We start from the raw sequence: 12,726 nt of genomic DNA on the forward strand, positions 1-12,726 counted from the left end.
CTGATTCTGTGTGGCGGATGTTTGCAAAGTCGCCGATTTGTCGCTTCAGCTCCGACAAACCAAAGCAAACTTTGCAGATTCCCACTGATCGTCCTCGCGGTTTCTTTGTCTTCTTTAACAGATGTATATCTTGATTCGTGGAATAAATTATATGTGGAAATTTGAAAGCTCCGGCTAAGTTTAGTTAAAGGCATAGACACGCAATGAGGGGCAAAAGGTTTAACGTTTGAGCAGCCTGATGGAAGGTGGGTGGTGTAAAGCAGGCACGGCCATTCACTGAAGATGCGACTGTATGCACTAAAAGGCATAGCCTGTGCACATCTGCGTAACTAGGACGAGTGAGTTCTGTGCCCTCTTCAAATACAATAGCCCTTTATTGCTTGAGGGTCGCCATACATTGCTGATATGGCAACGAACAAAGAAAGTCCCACGTCATCCGCCAACCCAGTGGCTGACACGTTTTATTCTGTGACTCGTTCCTTCAAGGCTATGTCACCTTGCAACCATTTCCAGGTATTCTGACAGACGAGTCACGCAGGAATCTAAGGTATTGTGGCTGAATCCACCGTGTGGGTAACTGCTGCCCCTGGCTCTGTCTCCCAGGCTCATATGAAACAAGCATTTACAATGCAATGGTTTCGCCTTTGGAAAAGTTAGAGTTATTGGCATTGTATATGCCAAAATTTGTATTTATGTTTTTGTTTCGAAAACAGATAAGTAAATGGCATTGTCATTTACATTGCCATTACCTTTTTTTTGCAGTCACTTGGCACTCTCTAGCACTCCCTAGTACTCTTTATGCACTCTGCATTTCATATGCACTCCCTGTGCACTCTGCACTCCCTATGCAGCACTCTGTACTCTATATGCACCCTGCACGCTCCACTTCCTATGCACTCCCTATGCACTCTGCACTTTTTATGCAGCACTCTGTATGCACTGTGCACTTTGTATGCACTCCACACTTCCTATGCACTCTGCACTTATCATGCACTCCCTATGCACTCCCTATGCAGCACTTTGCATAGAGAGTGCAGAGTGCATAGGGAGTGCATAGAGAGTGCAGAGTGCCTAAAGAGTGCAGAGTGCACTCCCTATGCACTCTGCAATGTCTATGCACTCTGCACTCCCTATGCACTCTGCACTCCCTATGCACTCTGCACTCCCTATGCACTCTGCACTCCCTATGCACTCTGTATGCATTCTGCATTACCTATGCACTGTGCACTGTCTATGCACTGTGCACTCTGCACTTCTTATGCACTCTGCACTCCCTATGCACTCTCTGCATTCCTTATGCACTCTGCACTTCCTATGCACTCTGCACTCTCTATACACTCTGCACTCCCTATGTACTCTCTCTGCACTTTGCACTGTCTATGCACTCCCTATGCACTCTGCATTACCTATGCACTCCCTATGCACTTTGCACTCCTTATGCACTCTCTCTGCACTCTTTATACATTCTGCACTTTTTATGCACTCTCTCTCTGCACTCTCTATGCACTCTGCACTCCTTATGCACTCTGCACTGTGTATGCACTCCCTATGCACTCTGCATTCCCTATGCACTCTGCACTTTGTATTCATTCCCTATGCACTTTGTATGCACTCTTTATGCACTCTCTCTGGACTCTGCATTCCCTATGTACTCTGCACTGCCTATGCACTTTGCACCCTCTATGCACTCTGCACGCACTCTGCACGCACTCTGCACTCTATGCACTCTGCACTCCCCCTGCTCTATGCACTCCCTACTCTGCACTCCCCTTGTTAAAGTTTGAGCTTTTGATAAATGGTGTTTTGTATCTTCATTGAATTATGTGTAAAACGTTGATGTGTTTTACTTTACACAGAAATCTGGAGTGCATTTATAATGCAATTATTTGCAGAGAGAGGGAAGGGGTGAAAGAGGCCAGGAGTAAGAAAGCTCAAAAGGAAGCGAGTGCAGGATAGAGAGGGAGGGCAGGAGGGAAGGAATAGACGCAGGAGAGAGGGAGGGCATAAAGGAGTGTGACGGCATGAGGGAAGGTAGGAAAGTGTGAGAAAGGCAGAAAGGAGAGGGCGGCAGGTAAGAGAGGGAGGGCGGAAAGGAGAAGGAGGGCTAGAGGAGGAGAGAGAGGGAGAGTGGGCAGGAGAGGGTAAAGAAAGCACACGGGCAACAGAGGGTGGGCAGAAGAGGGTAGGGAGAGCACGTGGACAACGGAGGGTGGGCAGGAGATGGAGGGGAGAGCACATGGACAACGAAGGGTGGGCAGGAGAGGGTAAAGAAAGCACACTGGCAACAGGGTGGGCAGAAGAGGGCAGGGAGAGCACAAGGACAACGGAGGGTGGGCAGGGGAGGGTAAAGAAAGCACACTGGCAACAGAGGGTAAGGAGAGCACATGGACAACGTAGGGTGGGCAGGAGATGGAGGGGAGAGCACATGGACAACGAAGGGTGGGCAGGAGAGGGTAAAGAAAGCACACTGGCAACAGGGTGGGCAGAAGAGGGCAGGGAGAGCACAAGGACAACGGAGGGTGGGCAGGGGAGGGTAAAGAAAGCACACTGGCAACATAGGGTGGGCAGGAGAGGGTAAGGAGAGCACATCGACAACGAAGGGTGGGCAGGAGAGGGTGAGGAGAGCACATGGAAAATGAAGAGTGGGCAGGAGAGGGTAAAGAAAGCACACTGGCAACAGGGTGGGCAGAATAGGGCAGGGAGAGCACAAGGACAACGGGGGGTGGGCAGGGGAGGGTAAAGAAAGCACACTGGCAACAGAGGGTGGGCAGGAGAGGGTAAGGAGAGCACATGGACAACGAAGGGTGGGCAGGAGAGGGTAAAGAAAGCACACTGGCAACAGAGGGTTGGCATGAGAGGGTAGGGAGAGCACATGGACAACGGAGGGTGGGCAGGAGAGGGTAAAGAAAGCACACGGGCAACAGAGGGTTGGCATGAGAGGGCGGGGAGAGCACACGGAAAATGGAGGGTGGGCAGGAGAGGGTAGGGAGAGCACAGGTCAACAGAGGGTGGGCAGGAGAGGGTATGGAGAGCACATGGACAATGGAGGGTGGGCAGGAGAGGGTAAAGAAAGCACACGGGCAATAGAGGGTGGTCAGGAGAGAGTGGGGAGAGCACACGGACATCGGAGGGTGGGCAGGAGAGGGTAAAAAAAGCACACGTCAACAGAGGGTGGGCAGGAGAGGGTGGGGAGAGCACACGGACATCGGAGGGTGGGCAGGAGAGGGTAAAGAAAGCACACGGGCAATAGAGGGTGGGCAGGAGAGGGTGGGGAGAGCACACGGACATCGGAGGGTGGGCAGGAGAGGGTAAAGAAAGCACACGGGCAATAGAGGGTGGGCAGAGCACACGTCAACAAAGGGTAGGCAGGAGAGGGTATGGAGAGCACATGGGCAATGGAGGGTGGGCAGGAGAGGGTAGGGAGAGCACACTGACAACGAAGGATGGGTAGGAGATACTGGGTCAAGCGAAATGACAAAGGATGAAAGGCAGGAACAGAATGAGTGAGAAACACAGAGGGGGAGAAGTACACAAGGGAGCCAGCTGGAGGAAACACGCACTCTCATAAAGTGGTGCTTAAATTAAAAGAAAAAAGTACCACCTGAAATAGTGAGCCGTGGATGGACAGCAGTGCGTCCATAACGCTAAAGAAGAAAAAAAAAAGAAATAAAGTAGAGGGAGGAAAACATACCGAAGCTAAGAATTCCAAGCAAGCAAAGGAGAGTGGCAATGAACCGAAGTAGAAATGGGCAGGCGCTAAGTCCACTGTAAAGTACCAAAACGTCTGGCAACAGACAGAGGTGAGACATAATAAAAATAAAATGATGTACACAGTGGGCTTTGGATCCAGTCAGAGGAGTATTGGTCACTCACCTCCTGGTACAGGACAGCGAGGGGGGGGGGCGGGAACGGGGCACAGGACAGCGAGGGGGGGAGGGCGGGAACGGGGCACAGGACAGCGAGGGGGGGAGGGCGGGAACGGGGCACAGGACAGCGAGGGGGGGGGGCGGGAACAGCACACGGTGTTCAATTATTCTCCTGGCGATGTGATTACTGCCAAAAGAGTCCACTTCAACATAAGAAATTCAAGGCATAGTGCATTTAATCAAAAGTTTGCTAATCCTCTTAATAGCACCATGCCCTGCTCCCAATTAGATAAAAGCCATACAGAAGAAACCATTTAAACCTTTGCGTTTTCAGTGGCAATGTAAACCGAGTGCATTCCAGATGATTTCTTGTTAACTGCAGTCAAATAGTAAGCCTAAACTTGCTCTAAATAGTATGGCAACCACGTGCTTGGGCGATACAAGTCTGAATGCAACCCCCTGGGCACCAAAAACAAACAAGCAAGAGAGTGTGAAAGGGGAGGGGGGGGCGGAACGGACAGCGGGAGGGGGCGGGAACGGGGCACAGGACAGCGAGGGGGGGGGGAGGGCGGGAACGGGGCACAGGACAGCGAGGGGGGGGGAGGGCGGGAACGGGGCACAGGACAGCGAGGGGGGGGAGGGCCACGTCAACCGTGCTGAAGGCCAACGTTCACAACCAGAAAAACACACCCTAGTAAAACCATAGGTTGAAAACCAGTCCGGTCGCAGAGTCCATTTCCGTTTAATGAGGTATGAAAGGAACCCGGTCCTCTCCAGATGTTTTCCGGCAGTACATCAATAACAACCTGGCCAGGGGAGGATGTAAAGCAACACACAAAAAACCCATGACAAGGGAAGCACAAACCACGTCACAGGAACATTTGACCCGGCTTTGGTGACGAAAGAAACGATTATTTTCTAAACTGGTTACAAAGCGGACACGCTCACACCTTCCTGTGCCTAAAACACACATTTAAGGAGGCTAGCAGCCCTTTTAGCAAGTTTAAATCACTTTGCAACAGTGATGGGCAGAATTGTGGGAGACAGAACAGAAAACATCACAACCTCAGTGCCCACAATTATACATAATCCTACAAGTAGCTGGTGCTGACCGTCAAGAAATGTGGTGAGACGACTCGAGCTGGCATAGGGAGTCCAACTTGTGAGGAGTTCTGCTCTGGACACCGTCTGCGGCCGCTCGGAGAACACAGGCGTCCGGGGCCCTGGCTGGCGAGACCGAAACTGTAGCCGCGGGCGGTGGTGAGCGCTGCTGCCGTGACGCAAGTCATGCAAGGTGGAGGAAAGTAGTGGTTCGGGCCGGTGGGCTCCCCCTATGGTGCCGAAGAAATGCATGCAATTCAGGGCAGATGCTGGTCCCGGCTGAGGAGGCTGCGGCTCGGTGTGTGGGCGCAGAGAGACTCGCATGGAGCCGGTGGGAACCCTGAGCGCGACTACACAGTAAGCGGTAAGGTCGTGTGTGCAACAAGGAGTCCGTAGGCCCCCCATCAAGTTTTTGAACTGCCGGTTGCGTGGGGCATCTGACGCGGCAGGAGAGAGAGCGGTCAGGGTGTCGGGAGCGGCAGGGGTGAGGAGACTTCTGGCGCGTACACCCCGTGAACAGCAGGGCTGAGCGGCGCTTACCGGAGTGCGGCACAAGCAGTGCTGGGGGGGCTGCTCTCTTATCCCGGGGCCGCCTATGGGCATTGAGATGCGCTGCAGGGCTGAGCGGCGCTTACCGGAGTGCGGCACAAGCAGTGCTGGGGGGGCCGCTCTCTTATCCCGGGACCGCCTATGGGCATTGAGATGCGCTGCCGTTTTTGAATCTCCTCGAGAAGAGGCGTGATTGCGGCGGTATTCAGAGGAGCGTCTTTCCGGGTCCGATTTCGTTTGTCAATATACACTTTACAGACAGAGAAAGACAGGCTCACGGAGAGCGGGAGGGGGACGGCGGGAGGAGGGACACAGAGTAAGGCAGGACAGCATCAAGCACGGCCCGGCCGGACCAGATTCGGGGGCGTTCCCGGCTTTTGGCTGACGTATCATGACGTAGCCAAAAGCCAAAGATTCTCGGGAACGCCCCCGAATCTGGTCCGGCCATGACGGACGCCTCTCTGTTCCAATGGCTAGCCTCCATTTATGGAGCTAGCCAATGGGACAGGGGGGCGTATTCCAGAGTCACTACTGAAATCAAGAGATTTCTCTGGAGGCGGAGCTTACAGCTCCGTCCCCCAGCGAAACCTAAAAATGGCAGCACCCACCGGGCTCGTAGGAAAGGAACTTTCGATCAAGACTCTTTATCAAACGTATAATAAATGTTGTGCCAGTGTCAGTAGCCAATATCATGCTCATTTCTGATCTGAGCATGAAATACAATAAGTGAAAATGTAAAGGAACTATTTTGCTTATAGGCCAGTCTTCCCAGTGCACAGAATAATCATACAAAAGAGCAGCAAATTAAAGTCCTACACACATGAAAGACAAAATTAAGCATGAATCATTGGGCCCCAGTTTCCAGTGTCCCGTTGTCCACAATAAGCAGTAGCCTCTAAGTGATGGTACAGGCCCCCTGCCTAAATTCTAAGTTTGTCCTGGCTCTACTGCAACTGAAGATAAAACAAAACAAGCATTTACAATGCAATGGTCTCGGCATTATTAAAGGTAGAGCTATTGGCATTGCTCGTGACTTTTTTTTTTTTTAAATCATAAATAAATGGCACTGTCATTTACATTGCCAATAGCTTAATCGTTAAATAAATGACATTGTCATTTACAATGCCAATAGCTTAATCGTTAAATAAATTGCATTGTCATTTACAATGCCAATAGCTTAATCACTCGCAAATGCATGACCAATTGCATTTACACCCACACAGAGCCACACACACAGAGCCACACAGACAGAGCCACACACACACACACACACAGAGCCACACAGAGCCACACACACACAGAGCCCCCCACACACACAGAGCCCCACACACACACACAGCCCTACACACCCAGAGCCCCACACACACCCAGAGCCCCTTACAAACCCAGAGCCCCACACACACCCAAAGCCCCCCCCACACAGAGCCACATACACACCAGAGCCACATACACACCCAGAGCCACATAAACACACAGAGCCACATACACACACAGGAGAGCAAGCACAGCGAGGGGGCAGGGAAGCAAGCACAGCGAGGGGGCAGAGGAGCAAGCACAGCCAGGGGGCAGAGGAGCAAGCACAGCCAGGGGGCAGGGGAGCAAGCACAGCTAGGGGGCAGGGGAGCAAGCACAGCTAGGGTGCAGGGGAGCAAGCAAAGCTAGGGGGCAGGGAAGCAAGCACTGCCAGGGTACAGGGAAGGAAGCACAGCCAGGGGGCAGGGAAGCAAGCACAGCGAGGGGAGCAAGCACAGCAAGGGGGCAGGGAAGCAAGCACAGCCAGGGGGCAACGAAGCAAGCACAGCCTGACAGCTTACAGCACAACAGAACGAAGCAACAAATCCACGTTAAGCCTCCCACTTTCCTCTGCTCTGCTTTAGCTGTTTCCTCTTCATTCATTACACCCCATTGTGATGTGCATTATTACTGTATTAACAATGTACAAGAACAAGCATGAACCCCTGTGACAGCACGCTTCCTCCCACTGTGCAGTGGACACTCAAGAAGGCAGTGGCGTAGCAAGTGAGAAGTAACCCAGCCCAACCCTCCATCCACTGGGTTGATAGTAAAATCCCAGCCACTAATAGGGAGTAAAGTGGGCCCGCTGTCTGCTTGGTTCCAGTGCCACTGCACCCGCCGCACCATTGAAAGCTACGCCCTTTGAAAAGAGTTGTAACGTCAGTCCTTCAGAGGAGTTCATTTCGCTGCCCCACACACGAGAGAACCTGTCATGCCCCCATTAGTAATTACCGTAATTACCTGTGTTACTCGATAGGAGTGAATACAAAGTTGTACTTACCAGGCACGCCTCGGGTTCCTCTTGCCAGACCCAGGAGTTGACATGGCTGCGATGAGTGAAGGATTGGCCCGAAACTCCGGTCACACCCTCCGCTACACAGCAGCCCGGAAGCCGTACATCTTCTGCGCTGTGAAACTGTGGGAAGACGGCGAGCCACAGGCGGCCCCGGAGACTCCTGGCTCAGCCTCAAGCCCCCCGCTTTCGCTGCCTCCACGCAGGCGCGCACACAGATCGGGCTCCAGACGCTCTCTCCTGCAGCTGCAAGAGCAATGCCAAGATTCCGGACACACTAGGGTGCGTGCACTGGGAGCATACCACGCTCAGTCCGAAAACAGGGGTGCCACGATGTATTTTAAAGATACTGAATTCTAGAACAAGTGTAAAATCAAACGAAAGCAGATAAGCCAGCAACAAACATTCAGGCTCAGAATGAAACAGAGACACTGCAGACGTGCAGCGCCTTAATATTACACATTTGAGAGGATTCGTCCATGTTCCTCAAAGCTGAGGGCCCTGAGCTCCTTTCTCCCCTGCTGAAAATGTAATATTAATAACACGGAGGAAACCCGCTTTACCCTCCCTGGCAGTGTGGAAATGTGAAAGGTCAACAAACAATATGAAACCTGTTCTTGCAGGGAAAGGGATGTTAGCGTAAAGGGAAAAGACTGGAAACAAAAATAAAAATAGTGGCCGCAAACCTCCGAAATTTTCGGAATCGGTGGCTTGTTTTTTGCTGAGTGACGGATGACGTCACAGATATAAAGAACGCAAAAAATACGCCCCGAATCCGAAAAAGACAGGGCTTGAACCGAGTGACGCCCCTCTCCTCCAATGGCCGGCCTCCTTTTAGGAAGACAGCCAATGGAGAAGAGGGGCGGGTTACAAGCCCCCTAACTAAAAAACATAAAATCTTCGGACTCCGCCCACTGTTACGCAGTTCGACGGTCCTCGATCTAAAAAGGGGGGATATGCCAAAGTGACCCTCCTATACAAGGGCATGAAACATCTGAAAGATGAGGAAAAAGAGAGTATGGAGGGATAAATCTCACATTTATTTGTGAACAAGGCCCAAGTAATTACCCTGAAGTTATCAATAGCTTATCAACAGACAATTGCCAATGATTCGGGTTCACACACATGCCGTTGGGCTGGACTCTGGCCCACCAATTGATTTCACATAAATTGATCAAAAAACACAAACAATGATATATTCATAAACTTACAAAGAGACATACAAATATGCATATATATACAATACATACAGTTTCTCCAATTTTTTGTTTTTTTGTTTTTTTTGGAAGACCTTTATTATACATAACATTGTTGTCATACATTGTACATTCCGTGTCATGCCATGTATAGATAGCAGGGTCCATAGTCGAATGACACAGCCATTTAGCCGGTAACCCGGGGGTCCGGCGGCGATATTCATAAATATACATAGGCAACAGTTTGGCATTCAGCTGTATAAATGACAGGTCTACATTTTATATTTTATTATAAACATAAACATTGCAGAGTAGGTCAAGCATTAGTGCTGTTATATTCAGTGCTCAGGTCCCCCCTGAGGATCTGCGTACCCATTGTGGATAAACAATGATGGGGGAGCTGTCCATAGGTGGCAGCTCAGGTGAGTGTGAGTAATGCTGACGCGGGTGTAGCAAGATGCGCGATGGTATAGCTCACTGAGAAGTAGAACAAGTGGTGAAGTTAGGCGTGGCATGCTCAGAGCCATTGTGTACGAAGAGCAGGATGTCTGATGGCGCGGTGTGCAAGTGGCTCTCCCATGGTATGAGTAGGAGATCGCAATGTGAAAGATCGAGGAGCGATGAAAATGTATTGTATGTCCTGGTCATATCCTATCGTGAGTGGGGTTCTTGTGTGAGTCTGCATCTAGCTGCTGTCCTTGGGCGCTGTCGCGGCTTGGTAGTCAGCAGGTGGTGTGAGTTCCGTGAGAGGGCCGCTTCTTGTCAGTTTCGTGATGCAATGGTTGCTTCCTTCTGCGATAGGGGAGGGGGTCTGGTCGGGAACTTGACCAGTAAGGTAACTAATCCCTATGTCTTAATAACTACATACAGTTTCTCCAATACCCTAACAATTCGAAGTACTAGTGTTCACCCATAAGTCTGGGTGATATAATAAGAGATAGTCCTATTCGCACATGAGGTGTCACAGCTCTCTACCTTTTCATTAGGTGCGTACACAACCTTTTAACATGCTTATATTGATTGGACTCCTCAATTATAGCTGTTTACGCAGTCGCATTTCAACAGTCAATTACTTCCTCCCTCCTCAGGACAAGGGTACAACAATATCTTGGTAACATCAACAGCTCTCGAGGTTAGATTGAGATCCACTCCTGTGAGTATGCATGCCCTCAGCGTTCCCAAATTCACACAGTGGATAGTGTCGCTGTCCTTCCACCTTACTCCTCCGTTATAAACACCACAACTTGATCTGCTCTTGTGTCTGTCTCGACCTCGGTTGACAGACACAAGAGCAGATTAAGTTGCAGTGTGTATAATGGGAGACTAAGGTGGAAGGACAGCAAATGGCAGACTATGTGAAAAGATTGCCAGGAATGAAAAGAGCACTTGGAGCTGTTTAAGGCAACACTATCCACTGGGCGAATTTCGGACCGCTGAGGGCGTGCATATTCATGGGAGTGGATCTCAATCTAACCCCGAGAGCTGTTGATGTTACCAAGATATTGTTGTACCCTTGTCCTGAGGAGGCTGGAAGAAATTGACGGCTGAAACCCGACCGCGTCAACAGCTATAATTGAGGAGTCCAATCAATTTAAGCATGTTAAAAGGTTGTGTACACACATAATGAAAAGGTGGAGAGGTGTGACACCTCATGTGTGAATAGGACTATCTCTTAGTGTATCACCCAGACTCTTGAGTGAACATTAGTACTTCGAATTGTTAGGGTATTGGAGAAACTGTATAGAGTGTATATATATGCATATTTGTATGTCTCTTTGTAAATGTATGTATATATCATTGTTTGTGTTTTTTTGGGATCAATTTATGTGAAATCAATTGGTGGGCCAGAGACCAGCCCAACGGCATGTGTGTGAAACTGAATCATTGGTAATTGTCTGTTGATAAGCTATTGATAACTTCAGGGTAATTAATTGTGCCTTGTTCGCAAATAAATGTGAGATTTATCCCTCCATACTCTCGTTTCCTCATCTTTTCTACTGTCCCTGAAGGTCACCTGCAGCAGGATCATGCATACCCAGGCATATAATGCCCACTGCTGCCTTTCATTGTTAGTAGCCGCTAGGGTTACCTAGGACAATCTCAGTGTTTTTTACCCCTTATGACTTCCGGCGATTGGACGACTAACTACCCCCTCCTGGGGTGTCCACTATGGTTTAAGTGCGAGTCAAGCATGATGTTGTGGAGGTTCCTTCTCACAACGATAGTCTGTGATGGTAATTCCACATTTGTAAAGCACAAACGTATCACCCCTAAGGTTATCCAGGCGCTGGGGGTCCATCGGGGACATTAAATTAGCTATTGCCCAGAGTCACATGATGCTGATCAAACTGTGAGTGCCGCGCTCTGGAGTCCGCCACTCTGGCCGCTTCACCACACCTCTCCCTAATGGTAGGAGCTATGGGAGGAGCGAGAATTTAGCACATATTCGTGAAGGTCCACGGGCGAAAATGACAGCTCCACCTCCAGAAGAAGAGTCGCGAGGGCCAATAGGCCTGCTGCCCACATTGAAGCACTGGAAGCTGGATGTAGTATATTGCAATGCATTGATGGCCTCCTAATAAGGCTTGATACAGCTGAAGGCCAGACTATGCGGTTGTTGTCGGTGGCTTGTTTTTTGCTGAGTGACGGATGACGTCACAGATATAAAGAACGCAAAAAAAACGCCCCCGAATCCGAAAAAGACAGGGCTTGAACCGAGTGACGCCCCTCTCCTCCAATGGCTGGCCTCCGTTTAGGAAGACAGCCAATGGAGAAGAGGGGCGGGTTACAAGCCCCCTAACTAAAAAACATAAAATCTTCGGACTCCGCCCACTGCTACGCAGTGCGACGGTCCTCGATCTAAAAAGGGGGGATATGCCAAAGTGACCCTCCTATACAAGGGCATGAAACATCTGAAAGATGAGGAAAAAGAGAGTATGGAGGGATAAATCTCACATTTATTTGTGAACAAGGCCCAAGTAATTACCCTGAAGTTATCAATAGCTTATCAACAGACAATTACCAATGATTCGGGTTCACATACATGCCGTTGGGCTGGACTCTGGCCAACCAATTGATTTCACATAAATTGATCAAAAAACACAAACAATGATATATTCATAAACTTACAAAGAGACATACAAATATGCATATATATACACTACATACAGTTTCTCCAATTTTTGTTTTTTGTAAATTTTTTTTGGAAGACCTTTATTATACATAACATTGTTGTCATACATTGTACATTCCGTGTCATGCATGGGCCGGTCAGGCCATGTATAGATAGCAGGGTCCATAGTCGAATGACACAGCCATTTAGCTGGTAACCCGGGGGTCCGGCGGCGATATTCATAAATATACATAGGCAACAGTTTGGCATTCAGCTGTATAAATTATAGGTCTACATTTTATATTTTATTATAAACATAAACATTGCAGAGTAGGTCAAGCATTAGTGCTGTTATATTCAGTGCTCAGGTCCCCCCTGAGGATCTGCGTACCCATTGTGGATAAACAATGATGGGGGAGCTGTCCATAGGTGGCAGCTCAGGTGAGTGTGAGTAATGCTGACGCGGGTGTAGCAAGATGCGCGATGGTATAGCTCACTGAGAAGTAGAACAAGTGGTGAAGCTAGGCGTGGCATGCTCAGAGCCATTGTGTACGGAGAGCAGGATGTCTGATGGCGCGGTGTGCAAGTGGCTCT

The sequence above is a fragment of the Lissotriton vulgaris genome, chromosome 12 (genome assembly GCF_964263255.1).
Source record: "Lissotriton vulgaris chromosome 12, aLisVul1.2, whole genome shotgun sequence".
Classification (NCBI taxonomy): domain Eukaryota; kingdom Metazoa; phylum Chordata; class Amphibia; order Caudata; family Salamandridae; genus Lissotriton; species Lissotriton vulgaris.